Source organism: Eretmochelys imbricata, chromosome 4 (genome assembly GCF_965152235.1).
Source record: "Eretmochelys imbricata isolate rEreImb1 chromosome 4, rEreImb1.hap1, whole genome shotgun sequence".
Lineage (NCBI taxonomy): Eukaryota > Metazoa > Chordata > Testudines > Cheloniidae > Eretmochelys > Eretmochelys imbricata.
Genome location: NC_135575.1, coordinates 84,151,675 through 84,170,559, shown reverse-complemented (window position 1 = coordinate 84,170,559; position 18,885 = coordinate 84,151,675).

The window sequence follows — 18,885 nt, the reverse complement described above, 5'->3', positions numbered from 1 at the left end:
CAATACCGTCCTCTGCAGTTTATAACATTGCTATTTATTCCAGATAGTGTTCCACTCCATCACTGGAGAGGACATGCAGAAAAATTATCTACGTAAATGACTCAGCCCCAGTCCAAAAAATCTCAAATTTGTCACCCTCCTTAAATCTGGTGTACTAGTGAGCTGCTTTTTGATGCTTTATAACAATGAGGTGATGGTAGTTGTGCTTTCCCTCCTCTGTTGCCATTTGTTTGAAGATACAAACCACGGAGGACTGTATTGGAGAGAGATACTTGTTCTAGCAACGTACAGTATTGTTTGATGGTTTCAACTGTGGTCCTGTTCATCAGGTTGGAAGGTTAGGGAAGCAATCCACTTCAAAACCAAAGCCAACACCGTTTCAGTGACCAAACACCTGGAGCCACTTTCGTGCATACCTTTCCTCAGGATCCAATGAGAAGTATGAGTTCATGCCTGAAACTAGGTCTCAACAAGGCATCAGTGTTGCTGCCCAATCTGGCTTATTTTATCTACAATGTAATTTAATCAGTGAAATGTATTATAAGAAATTAAATTTAGACAAAGAACAGACTGTGATAAGCCCTGAATGCTTGAAATGTAGTGAACTGCTCATCTCTGTAGGCCACCAGGTTTCATGTGAACCTGCATAACAACAATGGCCTTGATAGCTTTTCAGGGAAGAGCAAAACTTGTACATATGTTTTATTCACTATTTTTAATTTAACAAACTGTGGCAATTTCAAGTAATTAAACTTAAATATACATGTTCTGTGGAGCGTGCTTCATGGTGAGAATCCTCACAACAGGGTAGGGTGGATTTGATTTAAATCAAATTGATTTGATAGCTCAGTGGTTTGAGCAGTGGCGTACTAAACCCACAGTTGTGAGTTCAATCCTTGAGGGGGCCATTTGGGATCTGGGGCAAAAATTGGGGATTGGCCCTGCTTTGAGCAGGGGGTTAGACTAGATGACCTCCTGAGGTCCCTTCCGACCCTGGTATTCTATGATTTAAATCACTAGTCAGGAAGACTCAATTTAATCATGGATTTCTACATAAAAGAGCATTCTTGTTGGTTGTTATAACCTTAGTACATATTCTTCACAACTCAGAGATTTTTGGAAGGTACACACTATACATTTTTAAAGTGATTTATTTTGAAAACTTTTCTGATTAGTTTTACAGCTATATCAGAAAATGAATGAATGATTGGTTATTTCATTTGCCAAAGGTAATTGAAGTAGATATTTATGAAGTCATTGGGAGGTGAACTATCATTAATATTTGGAGGATTTTCTTGCCATGTTGTATTAGGAGGAAAACAATCCTGTGCTTAAGTGACTTCCACCAGTTCACAGGTGTGACTTCTTTAAAGCATCATCAGCAAACATATATATTTTTGAATGGTTCTTGTTCCCAAACTGGGTCTCTTTGATGGCCTGCTGCCATTATAGGTTTTTCCTTTCCTAGTGAGAGAATTGTATGGTAGATCTCAAATCAATGAAGGCTACACTCAGAAAGACCTCAAGACTTCTGGAATATGTTGCTCAAACAGTTTCACTTTTGTTTCTACTGCCTGTCTCTCCCGTCTCACATTTATCTCCAGACTTCTTCTCCTTGTCCAGATCTATTCCGCCCCGAACAATCTTCTATTCATTGAACTTTTTGAAAATTTGCACTTTTAGAGAGAGGTAAGGGATTGACTGTGTACACAAATTTGCAGAGGGACAATAGGATTGTGGTCTGTTGTTTCTCACCTTTATATATTATTTTTTATTTTAAAACATTTTTGCTGTTAACAAGCATGTTATCTCTGGAGACACAAATCCACAAAAGTTTGAGAACTGCAAAACTAAGCATTTCTGATGGTATCTTCTAGACTAAGCACTGAGTCCCATTGGGCAGATAGAACGATTAACCTAAATAATCTATACAGAAGCCCCTGGAACTCCATAAGATTGGGTCCCTAATCCATGAACTATTGGAACTCATTTACAAAACTTTTCTTAAACATTACATGAATATATTGTCTCATACTATAGAATTAGACTTTATAATCCCTATTCCATGATGAGATATCTTTGAGCTATAATGTATCTTAATTAAAACTATCTTTAGATTGTTTTTTTGAGGAAAAACCATTTTATCAAAAAAATCCAATTTAAATAAAAAAATCGGATTTTTATATTCAGAATTATTGATTTTTATCCACGCTGCAACAGGGTGACCTAAAGTACCCTCAAGATGAGGAATGAGAGTAAAAGATTCCAGTAGTATTTTATCACTATGATGATAATTTTCTTAGTACCAATACATGACACACCACATCCAGCTTTCTGTCCTTGCTTTCCCTTTACCCAAAGGTAAATAGATGTTTTGAAAGACTGGAGGCAGCTCAGCTGGTATGGTGTCATTTACACTAACATACACAGGGCAGGCATAGACTCAGCTAAACAGCGGTGTAAGATACAAGTTCTGGTGTTGACACACTATGAGTACTGAGAGAGGAAACAAGAAGTTATGATATCTTTAACCCATATGTTATATCCTATTTACAGCATCCATCTTCCAAAATGTAGATTTTATTTTCTGAAATTAATGTGATCGTTAATAGAATACATCCTATGCCATAAAATGCAACCCAAATGAGCATCTGTATACAGTGAATAAAAAAAAAAAGAGGTTTCTAAAAGTCAAAGTTGTATGAGGACTTTTGCTGTTAAGAATGTGGGAGGGTATGTAGGATTATTTTATTGGACTGGGACTCATGATATCTGGGTTCAATTCCTGTTCTCATTATAAACTTTGTGTGTGAACTGGGATAAGTCATTTTCCTGTATCTCAATTCACCATTTGTAAAAAGATGATAATACCTACCCAACTTCATCAATTCTTGGGGTGGTATTCTGATGGCATAATGGTGAGGGTCATATAGATAGATTTGCTGAGCTTCTCCTCTACCTATTTGTCAGCACTCATTAAAAGTGTTAATATGGCAATTGTGAATTATTGAGCATTACTTGATGTTTATGCAGCACTGCAATGTGAAAAGGCAGAATCTTTAAGAGTGAAAGATGTCCGTGTATTGTGGAGAAGCCTTTATTACAATATTATTTGGCAAGAAAAATTAAAGGGGAACATAAGAATATCCTGGGAAACCTGGTTATATTTATGTAGTTTTTATCTGCTGCTACTTTTAGGTTGAGTTTGATTAAAACTTTAAAGTTGACACATATTGAACAAAAAGATTGCACTGGATTAGCTTCCTATAACTAATAGGTAGGACAGAGGGTAATCAAGATGGTAATACTCCCTAAACTGTTGTACTTAATGCAACATGTGCCTGGAGCTCTCCCAAGCAATTTCTTTAATTAGGTCAACTTACTTCTGAGTAAACTAATGTGAAGCGGGGAAAAGTACTGCATGTTACAGTCCAGATTGTGGCCTACCTTACACGTCTGCATAAGGAGTAAGGAGGCATACGGTGTACCTGGGGACATACACTGCACCAGGTATAAGGCTGATACTGGTACATTTCCACCATCTGCTCTAAGGGCCACCCAACTAGGTACTGACTCAAACATTTCCCATTGACTTTCAGTGAGATTTAGACTCCTAAGGGCCAGATTATTAAAGGTATTAAAGGCTCAAAGATGCATATAAGTGCCTATTGGGAATTTAAAAAAGCACCTAGGCACTGAACTTCCATTGATTTAAAGAGTCTAAGTCACTTTTGAAAATAGTTATCCTAAATCACCTACATGCTTTTGAAAATTTTACTCCTAAAGTTCATATTTAGGCACCTAAATCAATGTTTCTAATTCTTGTGCATTTAAAATTAATCTCACAATATTTGGGTTTTGTATAAAATCCCACCTTCTATAATCTTAGCTTTTATTTTTAAATAAACTTCTTGCCATTGTGATTGTAGGGGAAGATAGAAAATGTGACCCAATTGTATCCTAAAGGCTCCAAAACCCAAAGACAAAGTAAAAGAGAAGCCTAAATATACTACATTTTTAATATCCTGTGGTTTTTAAGCCAATCACATGATTTTGGGGGCCTACCTCATTATTTTTTGCATGCTTGGAGTTGGCAATACTGCATTAAATGGCCTGTCTGAGCACCCAATAACTCCCATTTCAGTCAAATTAGGCCACTTCTATAAACATCTAAAAATAATGATTTAGTGGCCTAACTTTAGGCCCCCATTTTTGAGAATGTTGGCTCATGCATCAAAGATTTATTTTATGGGACTGTTAGACCTTTAAGATCTATAAAAGTGATAATCTCCCTAATTTCCCATCCTGCTAGAGGAAAAAGGTATTTTAAAGACAATTTAGAGGGCTTAAAAGGTACTAGATCGACATTCCTGAAAACAAAAATTCTCTTTGATAACAAAATAGGGTGCAGCTCTGGAAGTCACAATGCAAGCTTACACGCTGTACTACGCCAGTGTCTCTCACCCTGTCCTGGAACCACCTCTAGAAGTATTGGGGAAGCTCTGTCTGTATGCATGCATTTAATCCTTGACTTCTCTGCTAGGACTGCGGACAAGGGTACCAATTAGTGCCAATTGTGATGCCTTTTCTTTGTGATGCGGATGCTTATTCATTTACTTGGAAAATCGACTGAGACCACAACACTCACTCCACAACTTTGGGTTTTTTATTAAGAACTCAGTTTTTATTTTTGTACTGAAAACAGGAGAATGCTCATAATTGTTCAAATGAAGCACATTATGAACCTGACGACTGTGAAATACAAGTAATACTAAATGAATGCGTGTGAATTTCAGAACTAATGTAAGAAAGATGAAAGTTGTTCTACTTGGAAAAAAGTGCCCAACTTTTGTAAATTCCAGTAAATCAAACTTCTCTCCTGCTTTTTTTTGCTTAAGCCATCACTGGGAAGAGTTTAAAGCATTTTATTAGCATTTTTCAGTAGATGCTTTTGCATTCATTAATTTTTGAGAGTGCTGAGTAAGATAAATCTGAAGTGTTTTTAGCTTTGCTGGATGGTTTTCCTTTCTGGAGGGAAATTGATATGTCTCTGCAAGGCTATAACAAAGTTACCTGTCATTTAAAAAAAAAAAGACAGACATTTGATTAAATTGCCCCAAGTAGCCAATTGTCTCTTCTGTTCAAGATTTTTAATAAAGTACATTGAATATTGAAAGATTATTTGGGTCTTGATCTTGCAAACACTTAGGCATATGAGTAAATTAATGCAAGTAAGTCATCCCAGGTCAAAGTGAGGTCCTTGGACACTGTTTGTATATTTTTGGTGGCCAAGCGGATTCTGCTGAAGTTTTCATAAATGAGACATTGTTTTGGATAACTATTTTACCTCTTGTTCTAACAGCGCTACAGAGAAAATTTATTTTTAAATATTCAGTTAACTTTAAATGGAACAGAACTTCTGAGTTCTCTGAATTTCTCTTCAACTGAAGCACTACATTAAAAATGGTGGGGAGAGGGAGCAGAGTCTTTTTTGTTGTTGATTTGCAATAGCATTGCAGAGGCAGAGAAACAAACACATTCATTAAGTCTAATTAGGATCAAATATTTATTAAGCACTGGTAGCTGAACTTGGTGTACTTACAGTGGATGGAGAAATTGTTTGTGGGTAATGTGCTGTACTAGTTACACATGAAGCATACACGATTGAATAAACCTGTACAGAGATTTTTCCCCTCTGTGGAATGTCTTTCATCTAAGTAGATGTTTTATGTACTTAGCTAGCATGTACTTTTCCCACCATTCTCCGATATCTGTATCAAAGTTATTTTAAAGACTAATTCATAAGATGGCTAGTATGTGTGCACTGTTTTAAAACAAAATTAAAAGTGAAATTGGCTGGTGAAGAGTCCAAATGGTTTATTAACTTTGCTTTTCCATATGTAATGCAATAAGTAATTAAAAATGGAAATTGGTTCTCGAGACATTGAGAAACCACCTAAATGTATGAGAAACTGATGTCTTGGCATTTTTATCATTTCTGTTGATAAAGTAAGTTGTGATGATGAACCAAGACAAGAAGCATCTCCACTGCCTTGTAATTCAATTGGGTGACCCTTTGTTCTTGTATTATGTGAAGGGGTAAATTCAAATTCTCCACACTATTCATGAATTTATAGACCTCTATCATATACCCCCTTTGCCATCTCTTTTCTAAGTTAACCGGTCCCAGACTTTTTAATCTTCATGTATGGAAGATGTTCCATGCCCCCTAATCATTTTTTGTTGCCCTTCTCTATACTGTTTCCAGATCTAATAAATCTTTTTTGAGATGGAATGCTCATGGTATTCAAGATGTGGTTGCACCATGGATTTATATAGTGGTATTAAGATGTTTTCTAGCTTCTTCTCTCTCTCTTTCCTAATGGTTCCTAACATGCTGTTAGCTTTTTTGACTACTGCTGCTGCACATTGAGCAGATGTTTTCAGAGAACTATCCACAAGGACTCCAAGATCCCTTTCCTGAGTGGTAACAGCTGATATATAGCCCATCATTTTGTATGTATAGTTGGAATTATGTTTTCCAATGTGCATTACTTTGCATTTATCAACATTGAATTCTATCTGCCATTTTGTTGCCCAGTAACTCAGTTTTGAGAACCCTTTGTAACTCTTAGTTAAGTCCAAAGCTGACTGCTATCTTGATTTATTTTGTATTATCTTTACCACCTCACTGTTTACTCCTTTTCCACATAATTTATCAGTATGTTGAACAGCACTGGTCCCAGTACAGATCCTCGGAGAACCCTGCTATTTACCTCTTTCCACTATGAAAACTGACCATTTATTCCTACCCTTTGTTTCCCATCTTTTAACCAGTTATGGATCTGTGAGAATCTGCCCTCTTATCCCATGTCTGCTTCCTTTGCTTTAAGAGCCTTTGGTGAGGGACTTTGTAAAAGGCTTTCTGATCACCTTTGTCCACATGTTTGTTGTACCCTCAAAGAATTCTAGTAGATTGGCTAGACATGATTTCCCTTTACAAAAGTGATGTTGACTCTTCCCCAACATATTGTGTTCATCTAGGTGTCTGATAATTCTATTCTTGAAAATAGTTTCAGCCAGTTTGCCTTGTGCTGGAGTTAGGCTCACCAGCCTGCAACTGCCAGGATTCTTTCCACAGCCTTTTAAATAATAATAATAATAATAACTTAAAAAAAATCAGCACTACATTAGCGATCCTCCCATCATCGGCTCCAGAAGCGGATTTAAGCAATACGTTACTGTAATGGGGGCATTTGACTCACCACCACTGTACCTCCTGCTGGTCATTCTTTGAATTAGCTCAGTCTTCTCACAGAGCGCCCTTCTCCAGTGGTGCCTTGCCTGCCGTCACCTCTGCTCCAGACCCATGTCGCCTCAAGGATTGCAGTGTCCTCTTCAGGACAGAGCCCTCTGGCCATGCCCCATTCCGTTTCCCCCCCCGCTCCCTTCTGGGGTAGTAGCAGTCCTCTATCCAGCCACTCACCTCTGTGGCCGACTGCAGCCCAAGGTTCTAGCTACTTGCCTCAGTGGCAAACTGCAGTCCTTTACTGGCCACTCCCCTCAGTGGCAAGTGGGGGGAGGGAGACCGAGGCCTGCCCACTACTCCAGATCCTAACCTAGGTACCCTCTAGGCAACAGCCATGCACTGCGTCTCCATTAACCCCTAAGGTCTGTTTCCCTGGGCTACTTCCTCATAGCTCTAGCACTTTCTCCGCCCCTGTATCCAGGCTTCAGTCTTTCAGCGAGTCAGGCTGGAGATCCATCCATCCATCCATCCCTCCCTCCCTGACCTGACCTGACCTGACCTGACCTGACACTGCTCTGGTGGTTCCCTCAGCCCTTCAGAGACCCAGTCCTTTCTCCCTGGGCTCCTAAGAGAGAACTGAGTCCTCTGCTCTGCAGTTCTCTTTATATATGGGCCTGCTCTGCCCTGGTTAGCTACTCCTTGCAGCCCCTCACTGATTGAGCCCTGCAAGGAGGCTATGCAGCCTCCCCAAGGCTGCTTTTAACCCTTTATCCACCTGTGTGGGGCAGACACCCCATCACAGTTACTTACCACAATTAGTAGTTCTTCAATTTCATATCTGAGTTCCTTTAGAACTCTTGGGTGAATATCATTGTAAAGACAGAAAAGATATCTTATTTATCTTCTGAAAGTGATTGAACAATAATTCTGGTTGTAGAAATAATTCCATTATCTCTTACTGGTGTGGAGGAGGTTCCTATAATACTGGGTAGTCACTCATCTGATTCTGTGACCTTCAGAACCGGTGTCTGATTTTCTAGGTTTAGCTGTGTGAAGCTCAAGCTCATTCATTGTCTCTTCAATAAAAGCAGGTGGCAACTAGAATTGAAACTGTTAACTGAAAGTAGACAAGAAAAATAAAATGAGTGGAGAAAACCCATCAAAGGCAGCATGTGTTTGATGCTCTTCCAAGTATAATAAGAAATGATCCAGGTCAGCTCTGTCAAGCTCTCTTGGTAGTTACCACGATACTACACAGAGAAGTTGACCCGCATAGTTATTGCAGAATAAACCATTCCACATTATCTATTACAGAACAGCCCTCTTTGTGGACACTCTATTCCTGAATAAAAATCACTTTATTCCAGAATTATTACTCTAGATCAATAACCACGAACAGTGTGTCCCCGCCAAGACAATTGGATAAAAACAGAGAGAGAGAGAGACATTAGAGCTGCTCCCCCCGCCCTTCCTCTCCCCCCTCTACAAAAGCATGACTCAAAGAGAGTTAGTTTCTGTGCTGTGTGCTGCCCAAACCACAAGGAAATTATCCTTGGAACCTAACAATGATAAAATTAAGCAATCCAGCCAGTGGCCAGATCTTTGAATGTAAATGACAGAGGCAGGGAAGTAGGTCATTTATTTGCTAACTAGACTCTTAGTCCTAAAATAATGACTGCAGCTGTAGGGGATGACGGGTTCTAAATGGCAAAAACTGAGCAACAGTAACAGGAAGTAAGAACATAATCTGAGTAGCCTAATAGGTATAGGTGCAGGATGTTAATGGGGTAGGCTTTATCCTCAGCACTGCTCAATTATCATTAAAAAGGTAATGAGAGGTAACTTTAGCCACTTATCATAAAGTGATGAGGTGGAACAAGTTGAGGGGGCCATATATACAACATAAAAGGGCTGCCTGTGAAAATCTTGTCTCAAAATAAAAGCCTATGTTTCCCTTAATGAATGCACATGTCAACAAACACAGCCCATGTTCATTACCACCAAGAAATGCAGCAGCATCACCAAACTTATTCAACCGCAAAGTAATGACAGAAAAGAGAAATCTGTAGTTTCTTGTGTCTAATAAGATTAAAAGTTATATAAGAGCAGTCTTGGTGCAGGTATTATCTTTAAGTAGACTAATGTGTACCAGCTAATAGATATTTCTCACTGTTTATTGGACACTTGGCCTGGTTGCTATTAGTGGCTGTATGCAGCTGCTTACATTAGTGTCCCCAAAATATATGCAATCTGGTAACCCTTACTTAGTGTAAGGACAGGTGATAAGTTAGGATGAGGATGATTCCGAATGAGTATGGGTATATCTATGTGAATGTCTGTGCTAAGCCTCTGAAGATTCCCATTCCTAATTAAATGTGTCCAGAAGCCTGAGCAGACTCAGCCTGAGCCAAGATTTTGGGGCTATACCTTCTGTCCTGACAAACTGGACTCCTGAATACTATTGTTGCGTACACTATTGTTGCGTAGCACTCTCTTAGTCTACCAAATTGTCTGGCCTCGAAACATCAGAAGTACAGCAGATCAGAAAATGTCAGTTGTAATATTTTTTTTCAATGAAAAAAGGGGAAAATAATTGCTTTCTGGCCAGTTGGGAAACTGCTGGAAAATGTTTTAAACAAAAAATGGGGAAAATTTTTCATAAAATATGAAAATATTTTTCTGTTTTGTTTTGTTTTTTACTTCTGCTCGTTGAAAGTACAGGATATGGCTGCATTGCAGCTTATTAACTGTAAATTGTAGAATCATGGAAAAGGTGTGTGGGAGAAAATTGTTTAAGCAGAATAAGAGTAGACTGGAAGCAGGTAGAAGGGAGAGTTGTTATATATTAGGGCTGTGCATGGAGGCTGCTATTTTTGTTAAGGTTTGAGGCTTATATTTGAATCTGAATCATATGACTATAACTTGCTGTCTCTCTCAACCTGGCCAAACGCCTTTCATGATTCCTGGGTCTGGGAAGCCTGGCAGGTTTTAGAAATTCAGTATACTCTGCCCAACATCTCCAGGTCTGTTTTAAGCCACAAAATCTCTTTGTAAGCTCCATTTTTTCCCGTGTGCTTTCCTGTTAGCATCTGGAAGTCTCTCAGAGTTTTCATGCCTAGGGCCTCATATGCAGACTTCCTTCCCTCTAACATTTATTAAGATAAATCTTATAAGAGAGGCTTCCTTCCTCTGAGGAGTGATAATTCTGCCATTTTCCCAGGTCCTACCTTGTGTACATTCAGTTCTGAGGCACACACTAGTTGGCAGATGGCTTCCCAGGAAAGTTTGTTGCAGACTCAGGTGAGGACCTTCCCTCATCCTTAAAGATAGTTCTGGAAAACTCACTTTCAGACAATCACTGGGACCAGCAACACAATGAATGGTGCAGGCTAGAAGCTCGGTGTAGAAGCTAGTACAATACCTCAGCATTAACCTGGGGCACAGAGCTTTTTTTAAAAGAAAACTTTAATTATTTTAAGGGCTGGAAGACACCAGCTTCAATGATATTTAAAGGGAGTGTAAAGGAGAAGGATGGAAACACAAAACATTAGGTTGGAGCCAACAAATGGCTCCTACAAATATATTGGATGAAATCCAGGCCCACTGAATTCAGTGGCAAAACTCTCCTGGATTTTAATGGGGCCAGGATTTCACCTATGGTATGAATTTTGCAGAGGATCCAGACTTGAAAGACCTCCCCATAGTTTTGGGCAAAGTGGTTTTTCAGGTGAGAAAAGTCTTTGCGCTTTATATTGTGCCTCATATTCATATATGCTCAATGCTCAGGTCTGACTGTGAAATTTTGCCTCATTGATGTTACCACAATATCCCCATACAGTATTTAGTATGGATAATACAATGGTAAAAATAATGACATGCAAATGGCAATTGTAAAAATTTTGTGGCTGTTAAATTTCTCCTGTGGTTTAAAATAGAAACATACACAAGTATTTTCCTGAGGTCATTATGAACAAGGTGTTGGATTCAGATGGCAATTGCAGGTAGACATATTCTGTCTATATAATTTGAAAAGATAACTGGCATAACTATCCTTAGGCTATATAATTTTAATAAATAGCTTTAATTGCAATTAACATAATTCTCTAGTTGTATAGTATTAAATACCACAGGGATTGTTAGTTGCATACAATGGTGATTAGGTACCATACAAATACCTGGAATATAAATACTTTATTTGTTGTTTGAAATAACATTTTTCTGTACGTATAGAAAATCAATAGCTGTTACTAAAACTCCATGTTCCAGTCCTAAATAAAGAATAATAAGTCATTTTATGTAAGAAGGGAAAATTCTATTCTCAAATGCAGTATTGCGCCTCACATACATATGGAGAGCTTCCATTAATATCTCTCTGAGATTTGTGTATATAGGAAGAGAAAATGTCAGATTTGATATCTGTTATGCAAATCTGAAAAGTTTTGATATAAAATTGTACAAACAAAAAATCACTTGACGTTTTTCCTTTCATGATGTTGAACCATTATCATCATTACCAAACAGCTGCTGTTTAATAACATTGAACTAATGAGAAGTATAGAGGTGAAGCCAGCAGCAGCCTATAGACTAAATTGGGATCCGATTGTGCAAGAAGTTTTGTTGATGAACATCTGAGAGTGATGGCCAGAAAGCAAAAATTATGACAACTGGATGAGTGAACACAGAAGACATTGCTGTGTCGTTGACTCTTGGATATAATAACTCAGGTCATTGTAGTTAGGTAGCAATTGCAGCAGTTTGTGAAGTATACTTGTGTGAAGTGTACTTGTGTGGAGACACATTTTCAAAACATGGCCTATAATTATATATGTGCCACTCTGTGTGTGATAGTGATTGCATGCACAATTTTGGGGTATGTCTACACTGTAGCTTGGAGTGTCTTCCCAGCAACAGGTAGACAAATGCACAAGCTATGCTCAAGCTAGTATGCTAAAAATAGCGGCGTAGCCAAGGTAGCATGGGCAGCAACTCAGGCTAGTCACCTGAATACAAACTACCAGGATCCCTTGGGTATATACCCAGTGAACTACTGCCCATGGTCCCTGGGCTGAGCTGCTATTTTTAGCATGCTAGCTAGCATGTGTACTTCCCAACATGGGTAGACAGGCACTCCCAGCTGCAGTGTAGATGAACCTTTGGTGCATTGTCCCTTGTGTGCCCAAATTATAGTATTGCTCCTTTTCAACCCAAGCAGCTAGTCTAGTTCATGATCCTAGGGATGTTTGAGTTGGGAGTAGAAATTGATGATGGAGTCTGGATTTTCTTTGCTGCAGTCTTGTTTATTTACAAGGTATGTACAAAGTCCTACTTCTCCAAATGCAGGATGACCCAAACACAGGATAGATTCTTTGCTTAGTGCCCCACTGTTCTTTAGCCAGCACCAAATTCAAAAGCTCTCTCTAGGTTTCTTCCAGGGTTATTCACTGTGCATACAGACTGCTGGTTGGCTTTCTTGCTCTGCCAGTGAGTCTCTCCCAGTTCCTTGTCTGCCCCCTGCCAGCTGGACTTTTTCCACTCCCACATATGCACCTACCCACCTGGTAAGAATAATACTCAGTGGAACCTTCCATCCACATGTTGCTAGTTTCTTGGCAGACTCCATTATGCCTTGTTTTAGGAGTTGACCCTGTAACCATCTCTTACAGCAATCTTAAGTGAAGGACACTCACGTTCTGGGGTGAAATTCAGGCCAATGAGAGGTTGTGTCACTACCTGTCTTATAACCCCGAGTGCCTTACAGTGCCTTGCTACTGTAGCTCCGAGCCTGGGTGCTTTCATCCAGCCTACAAGCATGCAGGTCACACCCTGAGTGTTTGTGTGCTTATAACTGCTGAATCAGGGCTGTCTGACCCCAGCAACCTGTCTACAGCCCTACTCTGGCTTCCACCAGCCTTGGTTGCTACTTGGAGGATGACCCCAACACATTCCCAGACCCAAGTTTTCCCAAAACCATGTACTGTGTAATGTCCAGCCCTCTCCTGGACGGTTCAGAGAAATAATAAGGTTTGTTTGTTTCCTTTAAAGACACAAAACACACCAGCTTGCTCCATTAACTGAAGTTGACATTCACTTTAATTCATACTCAGCACTGGTGCTTTAAATTAATAGTAAAACAAATTTATTAACAATAGGACATAGGTTAAACGATGCCAAGTAAAAGGAGTAAAGTTAGGAAGGGTTACAAGCAAATAAAAGTGAAAACCTGCATTTGAAAGTCTAAAACTTAATCTAGCAAGGTACAGGCTTTGTTTAAGATATTTCTCTTCAACTCCTCCCCCTGCCTCTTGGTTGAAGGACCCATCTTTTTGAGCTGGCAAGAGCTCTGTCCTCTTGTATTTGTCTAGTGATGAATGCCAAAGATGGCTTGTGTCCTTGCTTATATCTTCTAAAGTTCACTTACTTTTATTTCAAGAGGCAGGATGATGTTATGCCATTCTTGTCTTCCTGTGGGCTTCCTATCGCCCCTGTGTATAAATGGAACTTCCATCATTTTGATTCCACCATCCTTAATTTACATGAGAGAGGTAAATTCTCTCCCGTCTGGGAAGGAAACTGTTTCTCCTCATATCGCCACAGACTTTAAAATATGTCATTAAGTATCCATATTTCCTCATATAGTGTTAATATATACATTTCACAGTGATATTAATCACCAGTGTGTCATTAGCTTTTAGAAAAGACCTCACTCCATACACAGTAATATTGCATACCATCAGTTGATTCAGTTGTTTATCACTTGAGGTTCATCTCCTTGTCTTTATAGACCAATAAGCCTTTGAAATGGATTCTTTTGAGGGTTACCTCTCAAATTAAAGTTTATTCCAGCTGTGGAGAAGGCAACCTGGAGTCTGGTGGTGAAGAAAGTTCCATGTTCTTTCTTCTCCAGGTTGTGTTTGCTGAAATGCAGATTGTTCTGTTTCCTGCCATCTCCTCCCTCTGCTGTATTGATGGTCCTGTTTCTTGCTTATATGTAAATTGAGGTTAACACACATTCCTTTGTTTAGGATGGACGTCCCCCTGACATACCTGGTTTACACACACTTTTTAGTCCTAATTCCAGAATACATTCATAACCCATAACACATATCACATACATACATCACGCAAGAATATTATTGATCAGTGAGTTATTAGATTTCAAATGATACCTCACAAGGCATATTTTGTACAAAGATTATCGCGGTAGTGTTTAAGGTGTAAATATAGGGGTGCTTAGTGTCACAGATCCATTCACACATCAGTTTCAATGAGATTTTTCACTCAACCCATAACGAAGCTTAACCCAGCTCATAACAATAGCATATAAATAAGTAAATTTCCATGCATGTGTACAGATTAAACATGTAAGTGGATTTTGTACAAGTAAATTTTATCACTTGCGCGCACTGTTGTTTATGTGAAAAACAGAACACATACAAGTGATTGCATATGTGAAATTGTTCACACTAAAATGGAGGGTGGATTGAGATTGCTTTGAAGATTTAGTCCCAAAATAATATCTTGGCCCTTGTCTACAGGAGGAGTTATTCTGGAGTAGCTGTTCCTGATTAACTGTTCATAATTAGTCCAGAAAAAAGATGTATGGGATTAAGCTAATTTGGGATAAAGCACTCTTATTCTGGAATAAGAACATCCCCACATAGTTAACCAGGAATAGTTAATCTGTTTTAATTTACACCCTATTTTACTCCAGGTTATCTTTCCTGTATATACAAACCCTACATGATATACCACAAGTTTTATCATTTAAACCTGAATGTTCTGGTTACAGAAGAACAAATAACTGAATTACAAATTAACCACTGGACAAAATATTAAAGACAACAGAAAATGTTGGAATGAAATGTGTTAAAGGTTTGTTCCTTTATTTTTGTGCAATCCAGAAACAGCATCTGATTTTAAAGCTAATTTTTCATTAACTAGGTATCTGCGGTGTATTGCCATGCTATTGAACATGGCTGATCAGTCTGTCTATGCTAGTTTAAGAGCTCCATCTGTGGCCAGGCTTACAAATGTGACCTTGACATGCTTTGTGCTGCAAGATTAGCACAGTATAGTGGAAAAGGAAGGAGTCAGTAGAATATCTAATCCAGTATGGATCCAGAAGTGTTATCCTCCCAGACATACAAAGAAATAGAAGCTGAAAATTAAAATGACCAATCGATCACTCTTAAAATGTGTATATTGCCTGGTTTAATTTTGTTTTGGAATAAAACATAATTCAGTAGCATTCATGGTGTAGAAGCAGAGGTTTATTTTGGCTCTCAAAATCTTTTCTAAGGCTAAATGAAAACAGGAATAGTTTAGGAAACAAAGTACAGTAAGGCACTCAATGAAGACCTACTGAAGTGAGGTATAGTTCCATTTAAAGGATTCTTGCATTTCATGGGTAAAATGATTTTGGCCCTCTCTTAAATTAAGGCTATTTCCTATTTAAACTGAAGAGATGATGTTTTACATATGAAAAATGGTGATTCCTAACTGTTGTATTTTTATTGTCTGAAGTGAAATAATAGTAATTTTTTCCTTTTTGAAATTAGTGACCCAGGTTGAAATTGTCAAAAACCTCCTAAGTGGCTTAGGAGCCAAAGCCCCATTTAAAAAGTGAGTTAGGTACTTAAGAAGTTTCGGTACTTTAGCAAATCACTTAGGCGCTTTGGAAAATTTTACCCCTTGCCTTTATAAAATATAGGCCTTATAATCAGAAAGACAGGACAGTGCAATAACAGTGATTAAATACTTAATTTAAAGTAAATAAAGTTTTTGAAAATATCTTAACTTCTGTGATATTGGTATCATGGAAGATCTCTAAGGGCTATTAATATTACATTAATTAAATTAATACACTTCTATAGAACCATTCACCTAAACATTTCAAAGTGTTTTATTTATATCATTTTAAACTCACAGTGTCTCTGTAAGGTGAATTGTAATGTACACATGTTAAAGGTACTTTAGGTAAATTGAGAATATTAGCATTTTATGTTACATGCCCTGTTCGTAGAGTCGGTCAGTAACAGAGCCAAGAATAGAACCCAAAGTTTCTGACTTAGTCTCCTTCTCTAATCAGTAGACCACACTCATAAAATTTACCACAAGACCAAATATCTGTGTTTATTTAGTCTTTGTCTCTATTTCCCTTCATGCTTTTAGGATTGTGTTCTAAATGATAAACTGTATGTATTGAACGTAGAGTTTGTCAAAGAGTCATCATAAGCCACAGGCATAACGTCCATTTTTCTGCTGTCATTTAAAATGTGTGACTCCCTGGTAGCTTCTGCACAGAATTTTCAGTCCTTTCTTTGTGATCTGCCCATGTGTCTCTCTATAAAGTGAAATGATGCGTGTGTTTGAGGAACTGACAGAAGCCTGTATGCTGACTAGTTATTCCTGTCTGGATTCTGCCCTGCACTAAAAAGATGCCTTAGGCCAGAGCTGTATATCTTGAATCCTCCTTATGTTGGAATATTCCTCTCAAAAATTGGTATTTAAATCAAAAAGTAAGATTTTACAGAATGTATAAAATTTTCACATTCTATCATATGAAACTAACATATGTGGAGTAAATGTCTTGAGCATAATTTATTCCATACTGAAATAACCAGTGTGTCTGAATATCGGCAAATATTTAGAGAACTTTCTGGCTGCATATGACTATATATTTTCAGTGAAATCAGAAGCCCTAATGCAAAATTTAGTGCATAGAGCCATGGTGTAGATTCTTTCCACCCGTGAAGATTGTAATTATTTTCCCTCTTGAAAAGTGTGTGTGGGTATATAATTCTCTATATATAACTTTCACTGATGACTTGGGGATTAGTAACAGGGAAAATAGATTTTCACTTCTTAAATTGTTTGTTCAAATTAGGGCTGTAAAACTATTTTAAAAAATCACAGTCTCTAGATTAAAAAAAAGTCACGATTAATCGACATTTTAATTGCACTGTTAATAATAGAATACCAATTTAAATTTATTATCAATATTTTTGGATGGTTTGCTACGGTCAATTTACACTAATCATCTTGGGGAGCTGGAGTACCCGGGTCGACCGGAGAGCGCTCTGCCGTTGATTTAGCGGGTCTTCACTATATAAAAAAAATCTAAATTTGTAAATTGCATTTTCATGATAGATATTGCACTGCAGTACTTCCATGAGGTGAATTGAAAAAATACTATTTCTTTTGTTTCTTTTTTGCAGAGGAAATATTTGTAATAAAAATAATATAAAGTGAGTACTGTAAACTTTGTATTCTATGTTGTAATTGAAATCAATATTTTTGAAAATGTAGAAAAACATCCAAAATATACTAAATTTAAATTGGTATTCTATTATTATTTAACAGTGTAATTAAAACTGTGATTAATCGTGACTTTTTTTAAATCTAGTTAATTTGTTTTGTGTTAATTGCATGCATTAACTGCTGTTAATGGAGTGTCCTAATTGAAATCTGTCCCACAGCAGTAAGAGACAGAAGTTGCTAATATCTGACAGCTGTATCATGGAGAGTTGAAAGTTATGTGTGTTTAACGATATGTTTGTGGTCTTAGTCCATTTCCTAGTTGATGGTATTTTTTGTGGAGCAGAAAATGATCTCCCTCACCAACAGCGGTACCACAATCTCAGTAAAAATGTAGGCTCTTGGCCTTTATGAAAATGTAACTATGGGTCTCCGTTAAGTCATATTGGCAGGACAATTGGGAGCCCAAACACTGGTGCTTATCTAGGGACAATTAGATGTGGCCTAGAGAATTAAAATCAAATTCTACCCTGTACACATTCACCTTTTTAAAAAACAAAAGTTAGGGGAATGAAGGAGCCTTCTTGGTAGGTAAGATCAGAAATTCCCATACTCTCCAGTGATTGGTCATGGGAGAACTGCCTCTCAACATGTAATCCTATATATTTTAACACTGCCCACTTGCTAATTGAGACCAGTATACATGTCTGTCTCCTGCCATATGGCAGTTCCTTCACTCCCAGTGCAGGGAGGAATTCCTAAGTGTTGTATGATCCAGCTAGAGGAAAGTAAGAGAGAGAAATCCAAGTCCAGGATTAGAAGGTGTGGTGTGCAGGAGGCGTGGAGCTTGTTTACATGTTCTCTTCTCCTCCGTCCTGCGCTGAAGGAATGAGAGGGGGAGAGACAGGAGGGGTTGAAGAATGTGAGGTGCAGCAGAGGAAGTTGGAGGTTTATGGGGGGAAGGCTGTCAGCTCTGAATTCTCCCCTTCCCTGTGTGGGCTGGGATCTGGGGGACCCTGCTCCTCTGTGGGGTGCCTGAGCTCTTCTCCCTGTCCCTCCATGAGAGCTGGGATCTGGAGTGAGAGGGAATGAAAGTAACAGATTTAAACATCTGACATCTAGAAAATGAATAGTTAAGATACTCATCACCTCTGTTCGTTGGGGATGACTGTCCAGTATGTGTGGGAGGGACCAGGTTTGGAGAACAGGCAGACAGGGTGGACCTGGGGCATGGCTGGGGAAGTCTGGCTCCGCAGAGGCAGGACTCCTAGCTGGTTATGGGTAGTGGAAGTGTGGGGTCCAGCTCAATGTGCAGCTCAGGTTACATAACCAAGGTAGCATGAAGCCCTCCAGTAGGCTGCTGCCTGGGATAAGTGTTC